Source organism: Amborella trichopoda, chromosome 13, assembly GCF_054954075.1.
Source record: "Amborella trichopoda isolate Santa Cruz 75 chromosome 13, AtrichopodaSantaCruz75HAP2 v2.0, whole genome shotgun sequence".
NCBI classification, from domain to species: domain Eukaryota; kingdom Viridiplantae; phylum Streptophyta; class Magnoliopsida; order Amborellales; family Amborellaceae; genus Amborella; species Amborella trichopoda.
Window position 1 is genome coordinate 141,159 of NC_142348.1, and position 25,382 is coordinate 166,540.

General features: G+C 36.8%; 1 long non-coding RNA gene across 45 annotated transcripts in view; it reads left to right on the forward strand.

Annotated features, from left to right (window-relative positions):
- The window catches only part of LOC105420908 (uncharacterized), a 40,756-nt gene that overhangs the window by 4,614 nt on the left and 10,760 nt on the right, over positions 1–25,382 (forward strand). For 9 of the 45 annotated variants that reach the window (XR_016047786.1, XR_016047785.1, XR_016047773.1 and 6 more), the window contains one exon: positions 3,769–3,933. This is a non-coding gene — a long non-coding RNA (uncharacterized LOC105420908). Of the gene's footprint in view, positions 1–3,768; positions 3,934–8,421; positions 8,573–11,111; positions 11,807–19,760; positions 19,928–23,012; positions 23,067–23,265; positions 23,964–23,985; positions 25,381–25,382 lie in introns of those variants that run through there. The other 36 variants (XR_016047778.1, XR_016047774.1, XR_016047802.1 and 33 more) reach the window with 25 other exon arrangements.

The window sequence follows — 25,382 nt, forward strand, 5'->3', positions numbered from 1 at the left end:
ATACCTTAGGCTACTATCAATGGACATAACATCAACATTCAAAACTTCTCAAGATAGAATACTCAGGAGTTCTTCCAAGTAGTGTGTGATATGGAGTTTTTCTGTTCGGTACATCAATTAGAAGTCTATTTATCAAGAATATGGCTGTATGGACAGCTTCAGTCCATAACAACTTTAGACCTTGAGTGGAAAACATAAGGGATAATCCAAGTTCATTTTTATGTCTATGTTCCCTTTCCTCCATTTCATTTTGTTATACAGTATAAGGATAGGAAACTTGTAGCTCTACCCATTGTCCAAGGATAGGAAACTTGTTGCTCTGTCATTGTCACTATGAAAGTATAAAAGTTGCCTACAAAAGTGCATTTCAACAAACAACTTGAAATGAAAGAACCTTGTAAATATGAAGAAGTCATAAAAAAATATCACATATGAGAGGGATTTAGAAGGAGATGCAGTTTGCGCTTGGTCCCATATGTCAGAATCCACTAACTCAAACAGCAAAGAAGCTCTTTTAGTATTAAAAACAATACCACTAGACAGCCATGACAAATAAACTCATAATGATCAATATCAGAGGATATGAGCCCTTGTTTACATGACTTATTTAGAGATTCCATACTACAATGACCTAATCTATGATGCCATTCATTGGCATCTTTATTGGCTTGACAAGACACAACCAGAGTTTAGAATTTCTTTGACTCATCATCAACTATGTTGAACCCCCCACATTGTGAACCGCTAGCAAATGTGATCCACGATAGTTGGTCGTTCAATAAAACACAATCACGAGTAAATACAAAGAAGACATGATTTTCTCTAGTGAGTTGTGACATAGAAATAAGATTACCTTTGAAATTATGGACGAGGAAAACATTTTGGAAATTGATATGCCTATTAAATGACTGAATAGTAAACATTCCCAACATGTGTGATATGGTGAGAGGACCCATATCCATTTAAAATAGACCCACTACCGGAGTAAGGGACGAGGGAGGAGAATATACTTGGATTTCTTGTCAAATGGTTGGTTGTACCACTATCAACAATCGATGCAGCTTCAGAAGGAGATGTAATGGCGAGATTCTCTACAAAAATATTTAGAGCAACATGCTGGCTGCTCCCATATTATGGTCTTGGGTATCTACATGATTTCTATTATTACACCTTCCACAGATCTGACACACTGTATCAAAAATCCCCAGATTGGAACTCCTAATGCTATTATGGTTAGGTGGATGTAGGATGCTGCACCTAGTAGTATTTCCATAAAGTCCACCTCTACCACATCCAACACATCCTCTTTGATTTCTTCTTCTGCCTCTACCTTCACAAAAACAATTTCAAGGAGCTGAATACTTTTGTTGGCAAGCAAAACATCATAAGAATTCACACCTTATTGTTTTCCCGTCCTTTTATAGGGGTTCATAGCTTCATGTTGAAGAAGTAGAGGACATAATTCCGCCAAAGTTTTTTACTCTACCTCTAGTGGGGATCACATTAGTCCCTAAACCCTAAACCCTAATACCTTAAATCCTAAACCCTAAACTCTAACCCTGAACCCTAATACCATAAATCCTAAACTCTAATACCTTAAATCCTAAACCCTAAACCGTAATACCTTAAATCCTAAACCCTACCCTTTTTAGGGTTTTGTTAAGGAGAGGGTGAAGGTCCTCTTATCATTACGTGGTTCGAGAGGTTCGCTCCTCTTTCTATCTCATCACATCACATGTATTACTTTGAGAGGTACGCTCGTCTCTCTCTCTCTCATGCATTACTTTGAGAGGTATGCTCCTCTCTCTCTCTCAAGGCTTGCTTATCATTGTTATTGTTGTAGTTAGAGGCATGGATTTCTAGAGAGAGGCAGGGCTTCAATATGTTGACCCCTGAACTTGAAAACCCAGCAAACTAGAACAAAGCCATGGAACTACTTTAAGCATGTTTGCAACTTAGCTCTTCCTATGCAATTGCAGTAAAATTCAAGCTTCTCTCCCTTTTTATAACCCAATTAGAAAAGTCCGAAGTATATTTTTGAATTTAATGCGTTTGTGATTTTTTTGTGGACCCTTTTTTTAATTTTGATATTTTAGAAATTATCCCTTATCTCGGCTGATTTTTGCTTGGCTCGGCTCGGCTCGACTCAGCTTTTAATGGCTCAACTCAGTTCAGCTCGGCTAATACTAGTTCAGTTAAAGAGTATTTTAACTTAGACGAGCCATTCCGAGCCAAATTTAGACGAAATTGACCGATATAAGCTGAGCCGAGTCAGAAAGTGAAAAGAGAAAACACAATAAAAATTAGGACAAAATTTATTAATATAAAATTGTCAAAAATAAAACCTATTTAAATATCTAAAAAGTAAATATTAAAGTGAAAAGGATTCTTTTTTTTTTTTCTTTTTTTGGGTAATTCAGTGGGGATGACGAGCCCTTACCCGTTTTTGAATGCGTTAGGTGAGAATGTAAGCTTAGACCTTAACTGGGGCACAAGTCGTGCTACCACCACGACCCCAACACCATTCTCGAAGCCAAAAAGATTCTTATTCTCACTAGAGTACGTTGTACATCTACTCCCTTTTCCCTATCCACCATTAATCAAATAGAGTGATAAATCTCTCTCTCTCTCTCACTTTCTCTCTCTCTCTCTCTCCACCTATATGTTACCCTTAGGGCGTGTTTGTTTTGGAGGAAGGTTTGTTTTTTGATAAAAAACATCCCATATTACTATAGCACACTAGTGTTTAAGAGAGATAAAAACCATGAAGGAAATTACAAGAAAAAAGAACAAAACGCGGATACGAGTATCCCAACATGGGCCCATAAGCACAAGAGAAGAAAACACACCCACAAAGGGGCCCCTCTCTCTCTCCAAGAAAACTCTTTCTTTATTAATCAAAATTCAATCTCTTTTTACATGATGCATGCTTCCTTTTATACATTTAAATCACCTTCTCACGTGACTCTCAAAAGATAACCCCTAATATATCTCCCTACAAAAAACTGAAAATGATAACTAACCAAAATAAATCTATCTCTAGATTCTTTCCATATTCTTCCATCCAACTTCCTAAAAGATTACTACAACTTCCTACTTCATCCTTTCCACCTACGGGATTCATTATTTTCCCTAGTTTCAACCAAGCACAAAAAGATAACACTCCCTTTAAATTAGGAAACAAAATATATTTCCTAAAAACTAATGATAAACACCTTGTACCCCCAAACTAATACAAGAGATAAACTTTCCTAAACGAACTAAAAGATAATAAACTTTCCTAAACGAACTAAAAGATAACCTTCCTCCCAAGCTAACTCCATTGTACTTACCTTTTTGTTTCAAAGACTCAAAAGAAATAATGTAACTTTCCTAAATAAAAACCCACCTAGAAAATACGGACACTAAAACAAACTAAAGTCTTACTCTTATCTTTTCTAAAAAAAGATACGTCCTAAAATACTGACTTTATTAATCTATAACTAAACAAATCCCTACTAATCCTATATTTAAAAAATGAACTCTAATAAAAAATAAAAATCTACTCTCATCTCTAAAAAATAAAAATATAAAATGAAACTTTGGGATTAGTCATTATTTTGAACATGGACCACAAAAGTATATGTAGCCCTTGAATATGGAAAATGAGGCTTTATGTACTGTTTGTTTGCCTTTTGCTAGCTGCATTATAGATATTTGTTGTTTGTTTTGTTAAACAAGATGGTTTCTCAGTTATCTCTATTTTTAAATCAATGTAATTTTTTGTAGGTGGTAGAGCTGGGATTTACCCTAGCAGCACTTGCTCATGTTTGACATAATGCCATGTTGGATGAACAGAACAATAAGTTACGCCAGCTGTGGAGGCTTGGCTGTTCAAGCATTTCAGGCATATTTTCAGCTTTGCTACAAGAGACTTGGTTGCTTGCTGTACAGGTACTATTTAATATTGTTATTCTATGTTGTTGATCCCCTTAGGCTGGAGGAATATCTAAATAACTGAAAGCTCAGTTCGTGAAATTTGGGAATTCTCTGTTTATTGTAGTCTCTGGTGGTATTTTCCATTATAAGTGATCTTGTAACCATTTATCACCATTTCCTCCCCTCTCTCTCTCCACCCTTTCTCTATGCAATCCTAGGCTTGCAACCCCTTCCTCCTGCACCCCCTCTTTGTATGCCCTCCCCTAACCTCATTAGTCCTCCTCACCATTTTCCTACTAATTCATCTCCTCCTCTTCTCTCCCCCCATGTCCCAACCTTGTTGCCACCTTTTCCTCACCTAATTAGCTTTGATGTCGAGGCCTACCCAGCCTATTCACCATATGCCTTCATGCACGAGCCCTCATTGAAGCCCATCCTTTGCCATCTATTCCACCCTCCCTTTTTCTAGGTGGTGCGTAGGAGGTGATTTTAATATCACTAGATAGTCTCATAACAGTCTTCTAGACATCTTGTTGGAAGGAGCGGAGTTCAGTTGGTCTAGTCATTCGGCTAATCCAAGCCTCTCAAATTTAGATAGATTTCTAACCCCTCTCGTGTGGGATCATGAGTTCCCTAGCACCCACTCTCTGGTGCTTCCCAAGCCCGCCTCAAATCATAGACCTATCTTGCTAGATACCCTGTCCATTCCTCCAGGGCCTAAGCCTTTTCGCTTTGAGCTGTCTTGGCTCTAAGAGCCCAGCTTTCCCTCTCCTGTCTGTAACCAATGGGAGTCCTTCTCCCCCCTAGTGAATGGGTGGGCCGGTTTTATCTTGAAGAAAAAGCATCAAATGCTTAAAGTTTTCCTGAAATCATGGAGTTCTCAGCTCCCTGGAAACTTCTGATACCAAAAAGACTCCCTTTTGAGGTCTATTCAACATTGAGACACCATTGAAGAACTTAGACCTCCCTCCCCTTCATCTGGATTCTCGATCCATCCACAAATATGATTACCAGTTCCTCCTAAAGAAAGAAGAAATTTATTGGCTCAACGGGCCAAAGTCAAATGGCTCAAGCTTGGAAACCAAAATACAACTTACTTCCACAAGATAGCCAACTGTCGAAGAAGGGAGAACTCTATTACCCACTTCAAAGTGGGGGACTAGATTGTTGACAATCCCAATCTCATGAGGCAGTGCCTGTCGAATATTTTTCCAAGCTTTTCTCTTCCCCTTCTGGTCCTAGGCCAGTAATGGCGGACTTCTCCTTCTCTTCTATTTCTCACGAATGTGCAGCCTCTTTGGAAAGCCTTTTTTAGGAATACAAAGTACTCCAAGCCATTAAAGCTCTGCAGCTTCCCCATAGCCCTCTTCAAAATCTATTGGGATAACCTTAAGACTGATATCATGGCTTTCTTTTCTGAATTTCACTCCCCGAGCTACTATCCATAAGGCGATGAATGCCACTTTCATTGCTAAGATCCCCAAGAATGAGGGAGCAAAAGAGCTTAAAGACTTCAAACCCATTAGTCTGATTAATACTTCCTACAAAATTCTCTTAAATGTGTCCTTGGTCAGGTGATTTTATCTTCCCAAGGGACCTTTGTGAAGGAACGTCAGATTCTTGATGGTGCTCTAATAGCACACGAATGCATCCATTCCCGCTATAGTGCAAAAATCCCAGGCTTGGTAATCAAAAAGCTTATGATGATGAGACTTTGTCCAGAATTCCATTTGGCTCTCTATGGTGGAGATGGATCCAAGGGTGTATTTCAAAACCCCAATTTTTGGACCTTATTAATGACACATCTAATGGTTACATTCATGCTTTGAGTTGGCTCCGCAAAGGGGACCCCCTTTCACAGTTCCTATTTTCCATAGTGGCTAAGGTGTTCAGTGCCTCACTATCTCGTGTGTACAGCACGGGACGCATTTAGGGTTTCCAAGTGGGTAGGTCGGGTCTCTCTATATTCCACCTCCAATATGTCGATGATACCCTCCTTTTTTGCGATGCGTTTTTTAAAAAAGTTAGTTGTTTATTGCTCTTCCTCCAATGCTTCAAGTTGGCTACGAGCTTTAAGGTGAACTTAGAAAAAACTAAGATGACAGGAATCTGCCTTGACCAAGCCATAGTCAAATGCTTCACTGACTCATGGGGATGTGTTGTAGAGCCAATGCCCTCATCCTATCTTAGCCTTCCATCTTGCATTGGCCTTCATCGAATCCAGTTATGGAGCCTGGTTATAGACAAAGTCGAGTGGCACCTGCTTCATGGAAAGGGAGAGTCCTTTCACCAGGCTGCAGAGTGACCCTTATCAAGGCCATAATCTCCAGCATTTCCCTTTTCTTTATGTCCGTTTTCTTTATGGTCGTAGTCGTTACACTGGAAAAACTCATGAGGGCTCTAAGGCTGCTCATTGAAGGGGCAAGTGAAGACAGTCAAGCCCCAAGCACGTGAGCTTATGAATGTGGAAGTGTCTATCAATGAAAAACCTTAAGGCTATGGTAGACACCGGGGCTACACACAACTTTGTGGCAGATCAAGAGGCACGCCTGCTGAACCTCAGTGAAGGAAACCAGGTTTCCTTCCCCCACTCTCCCTCTCTTCTTGGTTTGGTGGAAACCAGGTTTTCCCCTACCAATGGTTAGCTCTGGATGCAATCGGACCTTCTGGCGGTATCTGGGTCCCATCTCAACATGCCTTAGTTGCCTCTCATATTGGCAAGTTCTATCATAGTGACCCTAGCTAGGATCACTGATTTCCTCTATTGGAAGTGCATTGTGATTTATGGGCCACAAGAAGACAACGAGAAATTGGCCGTATTGAGAGAGTTACAATCTTTGATGACCCTCCCGTTTTCTTAGTGGTGCGTAGGAGGTGATTTGAATATCACCAGATGGTCTCATGAACGTAATTCCTACGACAAAACTGCCCCTTCAATGGTACAGTTCTCTGATGTCTTAGCTCATAACAGTCTTCTAGACATCCTGTTGGAAGGAGCGGAGTTCCGTTGGTCTAGCCATTCGGCTAATCCAAGCCTCTCAAAATTAGATAGATTTCTAACCCCTCTTGAGTGGGATCATGAATTCCCTGGCACCCACTCTCTGGTGCTTCCGAAGCCCACTTCATACCCAGTCCCTTCCTCGGGGGCCTAAGCCTTTTCGCTTTGAGTTGTCTTGGCTCTAAGAGCCCGGCTTCCCCTCTCTTGTCTGTAACCATTGGGAGTCCTTCTCCCCCCTCGTGAATGGGTGGGCCGGTTTTATCTTGTAGAAAAAGCTTCAAATGCTCAAATTTTTCTTGAAATCATGGAGTTCACAGCTCCCTGGAAACTTATGATACCAAAAAGACTCCCATACAGCTTACTTCCACAAGATAGCCAACTGTTGAAGAAGGGAGAACTCTATTACCCACTTCAAGGTGTGGGACCAGATTGTTGACCATCCCAATCTCATTGAGGCAGCTGCTGTCAAATATTTTTCCAAGTTTTTCTCTTCCCCTTCTGGTCCTAGGTCAGAAATGGCGGACGTCTCCTTCTCTTCTATATCTCTTTTATCTGCAGCCTCTTTGAAAAGCCCTTTTTAAGAGGACAAAGTACTCCAGGCCATTAAAGATCTCAATGGAGACCAGACCCTCAGCCCTGACAGCTTCCCCATAGCCCTCTTCGAAGTCTTTTGGGATACCCTTAGGATTGATATCATGGCTTTCTTTTCTGAATTTCACTCTCGAGCCACTATCCATAAGGCGATGAATTACCAAGATCCTCAAGAAAGAGAGAGCAGAAGAGCTTAAAGACATCATACCGATTAGTCTGATTAATACTTCCTACAAAATTCTCTTGAGGGCCTGGCTTCCCGCCTTAAACGTGTCCTTGGTCAGGTGATCTTATCATCCCAAGGGACCTTTGTGAAGGAATGCCAGATTCTCGATGGGGCTCTAATAGCACATGAATGCGTACATTCCCGTTGTAGTGCAAAAATCTCTGGCTTGGTAATAAAAAATCTTATGATCATGTGGACTGGGAAATTATTGATGAGACTTTGTCCAGAATTCCATTTGGCTCTTTATGGTGGGTATTTCAAAACCCCAATTTTCGGACCTTATTAATGGCACATCTAAGGGTTACTTTCATGCTTCGAAAGGGCTCCACCAAGGGGGCCCCCTTTCACCCTGACTATTTACCATAGTGGCTGAGGTGTTCAGTGCCTCACAATCTCGTGTGTACAGCGCGGGATGCATTTCGAGTTTCCAAGTGGCTAGGTCGAGTCTCTCGATATTCCTTTGGTATCAATGGATGCCTTAATTTCATTTTTCTCTATTCTTCTTTTCTTTTGTTGGTAAGTCCTCGTCTCGTTGCTTTCCCTGTGAAATGAAGATGAGCTGCAGTTAATATTTAGTGTTTAGACTGAATGGACACTTTGTATGTTTCAATATTCTAAAGCACTAACCATGCTATTGCTGGACCAAACCATGTGAAGTTATGAACATTTGTTGCCATGGGATGTGTAGGGTAATATGCATGCTCATGAGTGTGGCTTGCTGCTGGATGTCAATATGTGTTAGAAGGCTTCATCTTAAACAAGGGAGTCTAAAGTGAAAATAGTCAAGTCTTTTGGTAGAAGATGAAACATAAAACAAGAGATGCATGATGCTTTTCTCGGTAATGCATATTTACCTTAGGATATATTCTCTTTTTATAATTCTTTTCTTGCATGCAATGAGAAATGGAGCATCAACATGTGAACTTGTGCAAATATAGGGCTCACTGGTATTAAGAGGACATGTTATTTTCAAGATGGGAGATGGAACCTTTATTTTTCCTTGTTTTTTTATCCAAATCAGATGTAATTGTCATTCAGAGTTGGGTTGGTTTGGAAACATAAGGGTGGTATCTATCAATTTTAGAGTAGTATTTGTTCTGTTTCCTTACTGGCAACATATCTGTGAACTTTCAGGGATTGTACCTTTTAAAATTGACAAGCCTCTGCCATTTAGTGGTTTTTTATTTTTTTATTTTTTTTTGTTAATAAAGATACTTGACTATAAGGAAAGTTTCTTCATGGAGAAAAAAAGACTACAAACTATGGTTTCATATAGCTATGACGTATTCTTAGATGCATCCGATTCCGAGTTAGCCAACTCATTTGCCACTATATTTACCTTCTGAAAAATGTATTGAACAAGTTATTGAGAACTGGTCTTGGTTTTGTTAGTTCTTCCTAGTTCTTTTAAAACTATTGATGGCTTTCCAAATTTTCTAAATCACAGTGGCAATATCGAACTTTATAATACTGATGGCTCATCTGCAATTATTTCTATCTTACCACTGTTTTCTTGGTTTTTAAATACTTAAGAAATGTTCTCCTTGGTTTTTTTTTTTTTAATAGACACATCATTAAAAGAGAAGGGTAACTGTGGTAACCTATAATCCCTTTGCCGGAGCCCTACATGCCCAATTAACATGCTTCTATTTCTTCTTATTGTATTGCCACCTAAATCACTCACAAGTGTCCTAATACAATATGAACCAAATAAAATTGCCAAGAACTCTCACTTGCTTCCCATTAAAATTAAAATACGTTCCAAATACAGATCTAGAAATAAAGATGCAATAGAATCAAAAAAACATAAACTAAGAGAATACCTTATACATTGCCTTAGGTTACCCCCAAAGACTTAGCACACCCCCCACCGGGTCTCCTCCACCAATGGCACACGGGATCTAAGTCCAAAAATTTGTCTCACAAATTTGGAATGCCTAGGCAAAAACCAGTAGAGAGCATAACATAATATATGTTTGACCAAGGCTCAACACATGAACATGAGGCCAAGACCTAGGACTAGGGTATGTGGCTTGAGCATGCCACCCCTTGGCTTAGTTTTCCTTCCTAAACCCTAAAGTTTGGAGAAGAAGAAGAGAGAGATATTTAGAGAGTGGCGTGTCAGTCCTTCAAGCACACACACACCCACACAGAGAGAGAGAGAGAGAGAGAGAGAGAGATCAAGTGTAGAGAATGAGCCCCACCCATAGCCAGTTTATATAGAATAAAGGTCAGGGTTCATGAGGTTAGGGTTTTGTCATCTTTGTGAGACATAATCTTGACTTTTGATCTTGGAGATATGTCGGGTGAAGAGATCTCACACATTCATCCCTTAGATCAGCCATTAAGATTAAAAGGATGAGGTAGAACCATTATCCCTCAGTTTCCATAACTCCATTCCCAACAAATATTATGTAGAGAAAGTAATAAATCAATCACATTAATTTCTTTATATCTTCTTATTTTGAAATGAATCACAATTAATTTCTTACACCTCCCTATTTTGAAATCAATCAAAATCTCTGCACAAAAGATTTCCTAAAATATCAAGTCAACATATGGCATAAAAGTTTGGAGGAGGTGGGGCACACCACCCATAGGGTAGCCATGTGGGGCCTACGTCCCATAATATGGTGGGCCCAATGTACCCCAATCGGTCCAAAATACTTTAAACATAATTTTAAATAATAAAATAATTTTATAAAATCTCAAAATATTTTATTTTTTTTTCTGATTAAAATAAATCTAGAAATTGATTTTTCTTAGTTAAAATTAATTTCTCAATAAAATAAAATACCTAGAGAGGTTTAATTTTTTTTTTTAATTATCCAAAACATAATTAACATATTTAAACATATCTAAGAAAATTTGATGTGAAGGATCCATAGAGTTAGGAGTATGACAAATATATTGAGGACTTATCATCTCTAAAGACCGTATCTCACTATACCTTATCAAACTGACCCAATAGTTGCCATGACCCACAACCTCTGACAAGGGTTCATGATTGGACTATCAAATTCAACCAATAAAGTGAAGAAGATACGATTCTAAACCATAGATTACAAGTCCGTCCTTGAGGACAACTCCATGCCCCATTTCAACAATATGCTCCATGGGTCATTCCAACCCAGTCTAGTATTGCAGGGAGTCATCACTTCTACACATATATATGTCACACACCCTTATCCAAAAGAACCACTTTCAGGACAACTATCTAGTGTACATGTCGTGCAATGGTAATGATGAAGATTTAGACCCTTATCAAAAAAGAACCACTTTCAGGATAACTATCTAGTGTACATGTCGTGTAATGGTAATGATGAAGATTTAGACCCTTATAAAAAAAGGTCACTTCTCGAACGGCAATCTTTAACTCAAATTCCATGAGCTATTTCTCTATAGGCCCAATTGCCTACACTCTTGCACACTCTTGCACTATCTCGTTCTCTCTCAACTCAACCACTCTCTCTCAGGGGGGCAAGGCATGCCCATGCCCTTTTCACAAGCCCTGGTTTCCAACACCTAATCTCTGCAGCTGCTCACATGGTCACCATTTACAATCTCTGCAACGACCTCCACTCTTCAAACCTCCTCTTCTTCAACAACCCCACAAAAAATATATACCTTTTTAACACAATATTCGAGCTCATGCCCATGTTAATCAGCCTACCCAAGCTTAGAGGTTTTGGAAATCTTAAGAGGTTAAGCAATGGGGACTTTTTGGAATCGAGGTACAGGATTGAGAAAAAAGGCATGAGTGTAGAGAAGAGAGAGATGAGCAGGAGCTCTATTGGGGTCTGAGATTTAGTGGTGGAGAAGGGGCCCCAAGAACAAATAGGGGGGAGTAGCCTATGTTCAAAATTGGGTTTTCTAGAGAGAGAAAGGAAGGATTCCTGGCATGCTTGCCGCTGCTTTTTCATCTCGGCAGAGAGAGGTAGGATCTTTGTTGGGGGAAAGACGCATGCAAAAATTTTGATGTGGAAATTGAATGCCGCAAAATTCGGATTGATATTCGGATTTTTGGGCGTTATTTGAATCTCAAAAGATATGCTTTGACTCTATCAAACAAGGCATGTAAATTTATAAAATTAAGAGTTTCTTTAGATTCTATATTGTCTTATAATATCACAATATTGGGGTGTTATCAAACAGTCCCTTAGTGATTTACAATTGATAGAATTGAGTATGTTATGTGAATGCTAAGATTGTTCTTTAAGCTTGTGGTATGAACTTTAATGCTATGCTTAGTTGTTTATGTGAATTGAAATCTCATTGGATTATTATGATCAAATGTATGATGTGTATGAAACATTGTTATACATGATGAGGATGTAGAATGAAGATGAAATTATCATGTAATTTTGATATAACGAGGAATTTTGAGTGCAAGTCATGTAATATGTCGTAGCAATGTACATTGTGAGTATTTGGACATTGTATGGAGTTTAATTATATTTTTGAGTAAAAGATTTGTAAGGGACCTATTAGGGTTGAAGTTTTATTATTCAAATGTGTATAAACCAAACTTGAGGGCCGGAATTTATGTATTGTGGTTTTCTATTGAGATATTCATAAATTTAAACCCTTGAGTTTTAATAAAATCAAAAAGTTTTCTAAAAGATTGCGTATCTAGCACCTTGGTCTTATACCACCAACAGAAAGGTGGCTTTCTGATAAAGCTCTCTTTTGTATGGTTTACATAGATTTCTTTGGTTTTTGTGTTGTGACATTTGTTTGGGTTGTAGTTTGGATTTTGAAGGTTTTTTTTTGGGTTCTATAGGTTCATGGCCATTACAGCTTTCAGCCTCTCACTTAATATCTCCTTGTAAATTATGTACACATAGCAAGGTTAGATGCATCCTAATCTCTCATCCCCATCTTTTCTTTCTAGATAAAGTATTAGAGAGAAATTTATGGGATTTTGAGAGTAAGACTGCTCCATACAACTCGGTTTGTTGCATTCCAACTAAACTCAATAAACTTATTCACGAAACACAAGAAGTGAATATATGAAATTTTTGGACTATAAATGAGGTTCAACAAAGCCTCAACAAGGATGCACACCCTGAAGAGATGCCATGCAAAACAAAGGTCAACTCGTATTGACAACACCTATATGTCATTTCTCTTGTCTTTCCTGGCCCCTCTTTTGGACTGTCTGGATTTGATGGTTTCATGAATTTTACATCTATCAATTCTTCTTTCTAGTTCATGGCATTGGTTCTATCAGATTTTGGCTTGCCTTAGTTCTAGGGTACATTAAAGAACGAAAAAAACATAAGAATTATATAAACTGGTGGGATCAATTTATGTATATGTAATTTGGATATGCTTTACAATGGTTTGTGAGTTTTTATTGTCAAATGCCCTATTTTTTTATATATGTTTTTGGAATTTATTTGGAATCTCCAACCCTAAACCATATTTTCTAATCCAATTTGTTATATTCTTTTCAGCTTATTTGGATTCCTTACATGTTTTTAGTTTTGTTTCGGGTTTAAAGTTTTTATTTTACTTATTAGCATTTTAAACAAATCTTTTTTTTAAGGGGCTTTTGGGTCTGGCTGAGTTACTCAGGCTGATTCCAAGGCCCAAGGAAAGTGGAATAGCGCTGCTTAGTATTAACCATGAATGTTTGTCACACACACACACACATGGCTATTGTGTAAATGCTCACACATGAACCCATTCATTTCTTTAACATTGGGAAATTTTGGTAGTTTACTCATGAATATTATTTTTAATAGATTTTTCACATTACACAGCATAGAAGCTTATGGGCAAATGAGGCATGTGATGTTTTTTTCTTTTTTTCTTTTCTACATACTTGCTGAACATCTATGGGGATAAAAATATTTTAAGATCCTTAACTAACTCTATTTTTTTTTTTCCTGTTTTTCTTTTTTATGATGAGTGTGTGAAAAAAGCATAAACCAAGTTAGAAAGGTATTCCCTTTAATGAAATACTTGTTGTAAACCTGAGACCCTCCATGAATGATGAGGTTAGGTGCATTGCTCGAAAATGCTGACAACAAAGATGGCAGGGTTCAAGGAGGTAGGACATGAAACCTTGTGAGATCGGGGCTTTTTTCTAGAACTTGAGAAGAGCTTGAGGAAATTTGGGATCTGATTTGGTAACAGATGGAGAACCTATGCTTGGATGGTTTCTGACCTTTGCATATGTATATCATCTATAGTCCACTTTGCCTGGTACTTGTTCGAGTTACTTTCTCAGGCAAGAGCCGAGTCTAAGGCCCAAGCAAAGTTTTATAACATCGCTTAGTATTAACCATGAATGTCTGTCACACATGAACCCATTCATTTCTTTAACATTGGGAAACTGTGGTAGTTTCCTCATGAATATTATTTTTAATAGATTTTTCACATAATACAACATCGAAGCTTACGGACAAATGAGGCATGTGATGAACTTTTTTGTTTTTTTAACGAACTTGTTAAACATCTATGGGGACGAAAATATTTTAAGATCCTTAACTAACTCTATTTTGTTTTTTCCTCTTTTTTTTTTTTGGGTCCAAGTGTTTGAAAAAAGTATAAACCCATTTAGAAAGATATTTGTTGTAAACCTTAGACCCACCTTGAACGATTAGGTTTGATGCATTGGCCGAACACTGGTGATTATAACACTGGTGATTATAGAGACGGTAGAGGTCAAGGAGGTAGGACATGAAACCTTGTGAGATCGAAGCGTTTTTTTTAGCATAGAGAAGAACTCGAGGGACTTTGGGATCTAATTTGCTAACAAATGGAGTGCCTACTCTTGGATGGTTTTTAACCTTTGCATCTTTATGTTTTCTCACCACAATCTTCTTTATATCTGTGCCATTATAGGTTTTCCTCATTGTTTTTGTTTGTTATCTCTTCCATTTTTTTTATTATAATTGATTTTGCACTATGAAGCTCATCATATTTTGTTATGCTTTTATGATTCAGCTGATTTTATCTGTTCTTGTCATGTGTTTTGTATATTGGGTTTAAAATTTCTTCAGAATGTCCTAGGAGAAATTCTCGACAATTTAAGCTCTAAACTCTTAGACTATAGGGCTGAATCTACAGTTTACAAGAAAAAGATTTAGTATGATCCATAAAACTTTCTTCTTAGAGAATGTTTTATTTTCTCTCGATGACACAATTTTTTCCGTCTAACCATTTTCTATCTCTTCTGGGTTGGATGCCTTAATTGCGTTTTTCTTTTACTCCACATCTCTCCCCTCTATTTGAGGCTGCCTCCATTTTGCCTTAATTGCCTTAATTGCGTTCTGGGTTGGATGCCTTAATTGCGTTCTAGGTTGGATGCCTTAAAACTTTTTGTCTTTTATCGCCCTAAGGTCGTTGGCATAGGACCTTGATAGATTGGTATCGATGGATGCCTTAATTCTATTTTTCTCTATTCTTCTTTTTTCTTGTTATTTTTACCATTGATAGAAGTGATATTGATGGATAAAATGAAAGTAGATGTTGTTGGTAATAGTAATGGTTTGACCTGGACACATGGTTTGGAGTTACTTTTTTCTTTTATACCTATCTGCCATTTTTCCTATTAGATAAGGGCAAGCTTTCTATGCTTCCCCTACAACATAAAACTTATATACTTCCCCTTATCCAACCGTCCATTCTAAATGGACAGTTGAGATGGCTCTAATCACAATGTCATGTCTCTATACTATTTTATTTTTAATTATTTTTTAAAAAATATTTTGACACCAAATTTTGGGTGTCCACTCCTCTCTTAAACCTGCAGTTGTAAAAAATATAAAAAAAATAGTCCCAATAATATAAAATAACAAAAATACCCCTAAAAATTTCAAGGGGTATTTTGATCATTATATTGTATCGAAAAATTCTTTTTAATATTTTTTTAGGTGCGGCCCATTGGGAAGGTGTAATGCACCAAATTCATAGTCACACAATTTATATAAAGAAATTAAAAATAAAGTACTCTGAAGCATCGAATCTAGATCAAACAGTGAGTGGCTCACTTGATCTAAATTGGATGGTTGGATGGAGGGGGAGGCATATATCTTCTATGTTGTAGGGGAAGTATAGAAACCATTCCCATTAGATAAATGGGTAGTGGATGTCAATCATGAAGGGGAAGTTTTATAGGACAGTTGTGAGACCAGCTTTGCTTTATGGGGCAAAATGTTGGGCGGATAAGAAACAACATACCCTATAAGATGGGTGTCGTTGAGATGAGAATGTTGAGATGTACGAGTGGAAAGACAAAAAAGGATAGAATTCGGAATGAGTTCATTTGAGGGAACTTAGGGGTGGCTCCAATAGGCAATAAGAGGAGGGCTCGACATATGCAATGCAGACCCAATACAACACTGATTAGGAGGTGCAATTTGATTCAAGTAGAATGGAAGGCTCTAAAAGGGCAAAGGGAAGGCCCATAGTTGTTGGGAGCGGGAGCGGGAGCGGGAGCGGGAGCAGGAGCGGGAGCGGGTACGGGTGCGAGTGTGGGAGCCTAGATCGGCACTTAGCTAAAGCTCCGCACCCTTGGAGCACTTGGGAGCATTGCTCAGGGAGCAACCTAGAAGCAATATTGTATATATTAACTACATCTACATGTATATGGAAGTACAGGGGAAGCACCCCAAATATATATATATATATATATATATATAGGAGGAGTGACTTCATGTAACGGTTGTATAGTAATCTAATGAAACAATCTTCAAAAACCATGTTATGGCCATTTGTTTGATCCAAATTTTAAAATATACACTCTTTTTTTCTCACAAAAAAAATATATATACACTCTTTTCATTCTAATGAATAATCACAACAAAAAAAAAATTGAAAACATAACCTAGAAAGTGTTATTTTAGCCCAATTAACGTAGGCCGTCCATTTTGGTGAGATGCTTAGATCTAGCCTTTAGGATCATTTTTTTTCCAAATTTTTAGATAAATTTCTTGTCATTTCAAGGCCTAGATCTTGAAATTTACTAAGTGGACGATCTAGATTCATTGTTGGAGATGAATCATTTTGACTATATATAAATTGTAAATTAACATTTTCTTTTTAGATTGATTATTGAGAGGAATAGAGTGTGCAAAATTTGGGTCATACAAATACCACAAACATGGTTTTCTAGAACTGTGGTTTCATTATATTATAATAGCATAGCGACATGATATCATTTCCCCATATATATATATATATATATATATATATATATATATATATATATATATATATATATATATATATATTGCCTCCTACGCAACACCTATGGGGAAAATGAAGATTTTTTTGGAGGATTAAAGACTGCTACGGAGCTAGCATGTCTGTGGCGGTACCCCCGTCACGAGCATAGCATGTCCATGGCGGCGGAAACGCCACGGACCACGCATCGCAAGTTGCAGCTCCATTCAATAAACGGCCATCGACATAGCATGTCCATGGGGGGCGAAACACTGTTCAAAATTGCCTATAAGCGTTTTTAATATATATATATATATATATATATAAACCACTTCCTTTAAAAATAAAAGTATGAACACGAGAGAGACATAAGCGAGGCATGTAGTCCAAATAGTACATTTTGTATTACTAATAACATGAGAAAGTGGACTTGAGAATTTCTCATGGTCTACTTTGAAATCCTCCTTTTTTTAATCATCTCATGCATGATAGGCATCCTTTCAATTTCCACTAGTTCAAGAAAATAATTTATGTAGATGTATCCTTTTCACTCTACAGCTATTACTATATTTCTTTTTATAGCTTTTGAATTTGTCTTCCATCTTAAGCCTCACATAGGAATATTTGTTGAGGCGTGTTTCAACATTCGACCAAATGCATATGGGAATTGGGTCCCTCACTTCACTAATAAGAATTAACATGTCACTTCATGTGAATTGTTGTTTTATGTAAACTTATTCTCACTTTAAGATGAATCTTCTCTTGAGTCACCTTCCAAATCATTGTTAGCACTTAGCAGCGTTTGTACTTGCATCAAATAAAACTCACATGATATGACAATTCTGCTAGCTCCCCAAAACAAGGGAACACAGTAATTAGGTCTGAATTGTTCCAGCATTCATGCAAATTGAATTGGACAAGATATTGTGACATTGTGTCTCATTTTTTGTCTAAGATGCCCTTTTGTAGGGATTGTAGTTCTTCAAATTTAGTTATCTCGTGCATTATTTGTGAAATTCATTTATGTTTGGAGTTCAATTTTACCGAACTTGTACGTGAATTAAGGTCTGCTCTTCAAACTAGCAAACTTTTTGGGAGAGGTGCAACTATGCAGTGGAAGACCCTAAACAGCGTCACTATTCTTCAAGCTACTTTAGACTCAATGTTTCTAATGAGCAATCTCAATACGGATTGTGACATACATGACCAGATTGATTTCAAGTTAATTAAACCCTGGTAATGCAAATTCCAGAATAATGTCTTATAACATGTTAATCATATTTCTATCTCGAACTCTAATTTACGTGGGGAACAGAATGTCTTCTGATTTAGGAAATGGGACGAAGGGGTTGTGGTCAAGAATAAAGAGGAGGGTAGGTAATGATGGTGGAGTTAACGTCATGGTTTGCTTGAGAACTTTCAAGCCTGGTCATGGAGTGAGGTACTGCTTGCTTGGATCACCATGATTTGACATTCATTCGAGGAGGTCTTATGATGACCCTAAATTATAATAAATCTATAATATATTGTTAATATATTACTAATTATATATTGTTAATATAAATAATGCGATATTATTGTTAATATACCATAATTTATTGATAAACCATTTCTTAACATTTGATGGTTCATTTTCATTGCGGTGGACCTTAGGTCCACCACTGTCTATTTGATGTTTTTACATGACGCTTTTGTTTTGTAGCACCTTGTGGCAGCTTTACACCCCACTCTATTGTTTATAAGACACCTTGCACTGAGGTGTACCATTTTTACAAAAAAAAAAAAAAGAAGAAGCTCTCTCTCTCGTATTTTAATCTCCTCTCAATCTCTCTCCTATTTTAATCTCCTCAACCTTCTCTTTCTCTCTGCATGCATTTTGAAACCATCCCACTGAAAACCCAAAACCTTTTTCCTCCATGGTGGGAATCTTGGGCTATCGTTGGTGTCAACTGAAAACCCAAAACCTTTTAAATATCGTAAGTTTTATGGGTAAGTGGCTTCATTGTTCCTATAAAATCATTGTTTGAAGAAAATTGATATTTTTATAATAATCCCAGAGATATTTCTACATTTAATTGTAATATTTCCAAAACTGCAAGTTCTATGTATTTCTGTATTTAATTGTAATACTTGCAGCATAAATTCTAGATACTGTAAATGTTATATGCAAGTATATGCAAATGTTATGTACAAGGGTTATGTGCACGTATTATGTAAAAGTGTTATGTGCACGTGTTATGTACAAGGGTTAGGTGCACGTGTTATGTACAAGTGTTATATGCACGTGTTATGAGCAAGTGTTATGTGTAAATACAAATGTTATGTGCAAGTGTTATGTGCAAGTAATTACTATGAATTGCTTCATATGAATTCATATTAATGAATTTAAGAATATTTTGAAAATACGATATTGTTGTTTCCTGATATCTACTACATTGGTATATGGCCCGCAATTGACATAATAAAGTCTTTTGAATTTATATGCATGATAGTATGACATAGTGATGTCCCTTGTGACTATATGTATGATATAGAAATGTTGATATTTCTTGGGATTACATATGAGACATGCTTGTGATAAGATATGTGTGCATGGCAACTTGCCTCTAATAAGGTATGTGTGCATGGTAACATGTTTCTGATAAGATATGTGTGCATATGTGTGTATGGAAACATGCTTCTAATGAGATATGTGTGCACGACAACATGCTTCTGATGAGATATGTGTGTATGGAAACAAGCTTCTGATGAGATATGTGTGCATGGCAACATGCTAAGATATGATATGAGCGCATGGAGATATGCCTTTGTTATGATTTGATGGGATATTCAAATTTCAAAATTTGTTAGTGTTCACACAAGAAGTAAACTCTCAAGGCACAAGTTCCAAGTTAAGTGGGAGGGTTTGCTCACATGATTGACCGTGATATTCTATTACCACATAACGATCCACTAAGCTCTATCCCACAAAGGTTTCACAGTCATTGAGTTGGACACAGCACAATCCATTTATAGAGGTAATTTGGTCATTTTTATCATTTTGATAATTTTTAAATAGTTTAAGTGCACGAAGGCACACACACCCACAAAATTTCAGGTCAATCTAGTTTGTAGAAAAAAATTTAAAATTCAAACACTATCAGACAATCATGCTCATCTGATGGACCTTGGATGGTGATGAGCCATGAATGATATACTGTAACAGACTTTCAAACACTATAAGATAATCATGATCATTTAATGGACTTTGGATGGTGATGAGCCATGAATGATATTTTGTAATTGACCTTGCTTGTCTATCTCCTCAATGGGATGAAGATCCCCTGCAATGGACCTACCACTATCTTAGAGACCTCCTTGTTGTTCCTGCCTAACTAGGATGCATGGTGCTGCAATATGGGTTTATTCATGTTGGATATAAAAAGCAAATATGGAACCACAGTAAATTATTTGTGTAGCCATGTCTGCATTTATATCCTTGAACATGAGAACAATATATGCTACTCCTTTTGAAGCACTTGACTGCCGAACTTCAATTTCCATAAATAACTTGCAAATGTTGGGAAACTTATTCCCCATATGAGTGAGGACTTTAAACTTTCACTTAACTCGTCTCAAGCTTGGTTAAACTTTTCTTTAACTCATCCCAAGCTTGGTTAAAGGAGGCGGGTTACGTTAAGTAGGCAGCCATCATTAAACTTTGCCACATTTATCATGAATCTTGAACCTGTGTTATATGCATAAGACAAGAATGGAAATAATTAGGAATAAATACATACGAGGGAACTTAGGTGTCGCATTAATAGGCGAGAAGATGAGGTAAAGAAGACTTTAGGTGCATTGTGTTTGTGCAATGTAAACCTAATATAGCACTTGTTAGGAGGTGCAATTTGGTTCAAGTGGAAAGCTCTAAAAGGGCAAGGGGAAGGCCTAAAAGGACATGGATAGTAAGTAATAAGAAAAGATATGGTGCCTTCTAGCCTTATTGGGGGTATGACCGTTGATGGAGAAGCATAGAGGAATAGGATTCATGTGGTGGATGATGATCTTCCATACATCATTTATCTTCTTAAAAGCCTCACAAGCTCCCTTACACCCTTCTAGAAACTACTCCTCCAATGCTAAAAAAAACAGAGGTAGGTACCTAGGTGGCTAGGGGTCATGGTCGTCTAGGCTGGAGTCCAAGAACCTACGGAGCCCTAGTTTGAGTTATGGGCTTCAAGCTCTATGGGAAGTTCATAGCGGCAGTTCATGGACATTGAAACCCCTAAAATGTTCCCCAAACACCTTTGAATGTCATTTTTTAGAGCTTTTGCATCTTATGTTGTTATTTAATTGCTACTTGAAATTTATACATGAATTAGATTGAAACTTGAATTTGAAATGCCATAACTTTATGAGGTTTACTGGCCCCAAATCCATAAAAAGTTGCATTTCATTGTTCATTATCAACATTGGACAATAGGTAACTCTAAGGCAAAGTTAACACATTAAAAAGAAAATGGCAAACAAAACTCAAAATAATGAACCATTAAAACATGAGGCATGATGTTCGCATTGGATCAACTCAGTATTACATATTCATCATCACACCTTAATAGAAGATGATGACGATTCCATTGCCATCATCATTAGAGTCATCCCCCTTCTCAACATACTCATCTTTGTCCCTTGCGTCCTCCGAGTTTGCTTCTTGCTCTTCATGCTACTCTCTCACTCTCATCAACCTGTCCCCTTCCTTTGGGATTTAGATCTAGTGGTTTGCACATAGCTCAATGGTGTCCTAGAACCTTATGAACTTGGCTCGATGTCAATCTCTCTCAAGGGCATACCTAATTATCCCCATCATCAACCATCCACTCGCTACTATCATTCACATTATCAACAACAAGAGCCTCCCTATCATTGTGATCCTGATACTGCTCCTTTAGCTTTGGTAATATTGAATGAAGACAATGTTATTCAATTTTGTTCCTCTTCTTTGTATAGACATATTAAATAAATGTTTAATCAACAATTCGAACTTTAAAAAACATAATATAAGTTAGGGACAAACTAGGAGAATTATGGACTAATGGACTATGAATGAACTTTGATACTTTTTTCTTTTATTTTAAGTATCTAAAACATGAGGTTTAGGTTCATATGCAACCTAAAACCCATTTGAACCATTTTTGAGTGAGAGAAACCTCAAAAAAATTGGTATATTGTGATTTTCATAGGATCGAAGGTTTTCTCAAAGTTTTGAGAAATCGATCTAAACATCGACTTTTTAGTTTAGATATAGTTTTGGAGATTTTATAGGTTTATTAAGAGCCTTTTTAGAAGATTTTGAGATTGGAGGACATCTCAAAGGTGGAAGTTTGAAATCGAGCAATCAACGTTAGTTAATTTTGTTTTTTTTGTATTTATTTTAAATTGCATTGTTTATTTTAAGATGTCTTTTTTGAGATCCAATAGAAGTGAAGATTCGGGTTGGAAATATGGCTATAACCTGAATCCTTTAATTATGTTTATGCAAGTTGTAACCATGTATGGACTATGGATATGGATTTATGAACATTGATTTTCTAGTTTTTTAATTTTAAGTATCTAAAATATGAGGTTTAAGTTTGATATCACACCTAAACCCCATTTGAACCATTTTAGAGACAGAAACCTCAAGGAAATTGGTATTTTGGTGATTTCCATTGAATCGAAGGGTTTCTCAAAGTTATGAGAAATCGATCCAAACATCACCTTTTGAGTTTAGATTTAGTTTTAGAGATTTTTTAGGACTATTAGAGGGTTTTTTTAGAAGATTTTGAGATAGGAAAACATCAAAGGTGGGTAGTTTGAAGATCGAGCTACCAAGGTTCGTGAAAATTTTTTGTTTTTTAGATTGCGTGGATTATTTTAAGATATCTTTTTCGAGATCCAATATAAGTGAATATTCGGGTTGGAAATATGGCTATAACCTGAATCCTTAGTTTGTATATGTAAATTGTAACTATGTATGGACTATGGATATGGATTTATGGAGTATGGAGGAGTGTATGTGGAGCTGTGGACAGATATCAAAAAACGATCTATTATACCCCTTAGTAAAATTCAATGAGTGTGGGTATGTTATGGTCCAATGCACCCTCCAAGATAGGATATGATCCTTGAGGTGAGGTGGGTCATTCTCTAACATCACTGTTTATATTTGATCTTAACATCCAACATAGCCAAGTGAGAAGAGAATGCTCTCACTGAGGAAACACAACCACTTCTCCATGACAAAATTTAAATGGATTTGTAAAAATGAAGATTTCTTGTATTTTATTTTTCTGAAAGTTACTTGATGTTATTGTAGTTATCTATAGTATGCTTTCATTCCTTTCTCGTTTTGTAGAATAGATATTTAATTTGTTGAGATTGAAAGAGTGACACGTCCCTAAATATATTGAGTTGTCTTACTTTCAAAATTTTCTTTTAGTTTTCGGATAAGAGTATTCGTAATTTCGTGCTTCTTGTTTCTTTCTTGAGTTTTTCTTGTAGGTATGGTTTCTCTCTCTCTCTCTCTCTCTCTCTCTCTCTCTCAATCCATTAAGAACTTGTCTTGGACACTAGATCATGGTTGAGTTCAATGTTGCATTGGCTGATTGCATCTATGAACTCACTGTCGTTGTGTATCTCATGATTAATGTAGAAATGAGTAGGGTTAAGTTGGTACCTTGCTAAGTTTAGGGGCCTCATAAGCCGTGAGTTCCATTCCTCATCTATAATTTTCAGAGGGCTATACTTTGCTTCATCATTGCCTAATATTTTTTTGATTTCATCCATGGCAATCTCATTGCTTTCTAGATATGACCTATTGTTCCTTTTCACTATGAACCAACTACAGTCCCTTTACTAATAGGCTAAAAATACCTAATGCATACTGATCCAGTCCAAAATCATGAGTCCAAAATAATATTAACCCCTCTTTCTTATGTGCCCTCTTAGCCCACGTGCTTTGGTCAACCCTATACGCTTTGCATATAATTATCAATGAGAGTTGCCTCATGTTGTGCATCACATCACATCCAGGTATGTCTTCTTTTTTAGAGGCTTTGATGGACGTCCTTTAGAGTGCAAGTGAAAGAATTCTCTGTCTGTTCACTTTTTTTGTGTGGTTGACTGGTGTTGCTCACTCTTTAAACTATTTTTAGTTATCAAGCATCAACATTTAGTTTATTCAGTTTGTTTAGAGTGCCATAGACCCAACTGTAAGGAGTTGTATTGTTCTCAAATTTCGATAATTTGTTCTCTAACACTCATATTTAAAGAACATCATGGGTAATGATAGATTGAGATGTATCCGACTTTGTTTTGTGCACATGGGAGTGAGAGTGTACACATATCCATGCTTGTTGTTTTTTAGTAGTAATCCAAGTTGGATCTTGTAGGTATTGTAAGAAATTTTTTTGGTCTGTGATAGTCAGATGGATACATGCCTAAAATTTCAGATGAAAAAAATAAAATAAATTAAGATTCACACTATCCCAATGAGAAATTTGAGATTCTGTACTCATTCACAATTACCCTTAATTCCCCAATTTGATAAAAAAGAAAACATTAAGGTAGTTTTAACTAATATAAGGGCAACCTATTGTCAAATTTTTTGGAGTAATTCTAAAATCACCAATAGGATAGTGCATTCTAGTATATACGTATGTATAAAGGAAGGTGGTTCAGAAGTGCTTTATCCATGTTGGCAACAAGACATAACATGGAAGGTGGAGTTTTCCCATTGCATTATCTGGGCTAAATTAGAGGTCTCAGTATGTATGGAATTTCGGTGAAATTGTAAATAACATTCTTTACTTCAATTATAAAAAAAAAATTGAAATTTTGTCTGCAATACAGGAATTTAGTTCCTAGCTGATGGTGTTGGCCATTATATCCTTTTGACTCATAAAGGTCAGAACTTATATTTGGTTAAATTTTGATCCACAATAGCCAATTAGAAGAATAGCTTCTTCTGGACTATTGGTTTCAATGCTTTTACTAAGAAGTGATGCATTGCCTCGTGAGCAAACAATTGTGAAAGAGGCACCGGCAAGCCAATGAAAACAGTGAACAAACCACTACCAAGTCTTTAAGAAAATAAGAAATGTTACCTGCAACTAACTGTATGAGTTCATATAGGAAAATGTGGAATGTAAAGAATGGAAATTTGATTTTTTTTTCTGTGGTTTCTAAGGAAATAAATGTAAATCCCTCGAGAGCCTCGAGTTTAGCAACTGCTTTAGGGAATAATGTACTTATGTATTGATTTAAACATATGACCATTCTTTAGATATATTTGGTTGTAAAGGTACTGACATATTTTCTTGTTTCAAGTAAAACCTTGACATTTTGGGTGTTTACTAATTGAGCAATGGTTTTCCCATCCCTTTTGAAAGAGTGATGTATGTGACTTCTAAACTGAAAGTCACAAGGATTGATGTTATGATCCTCATGGGT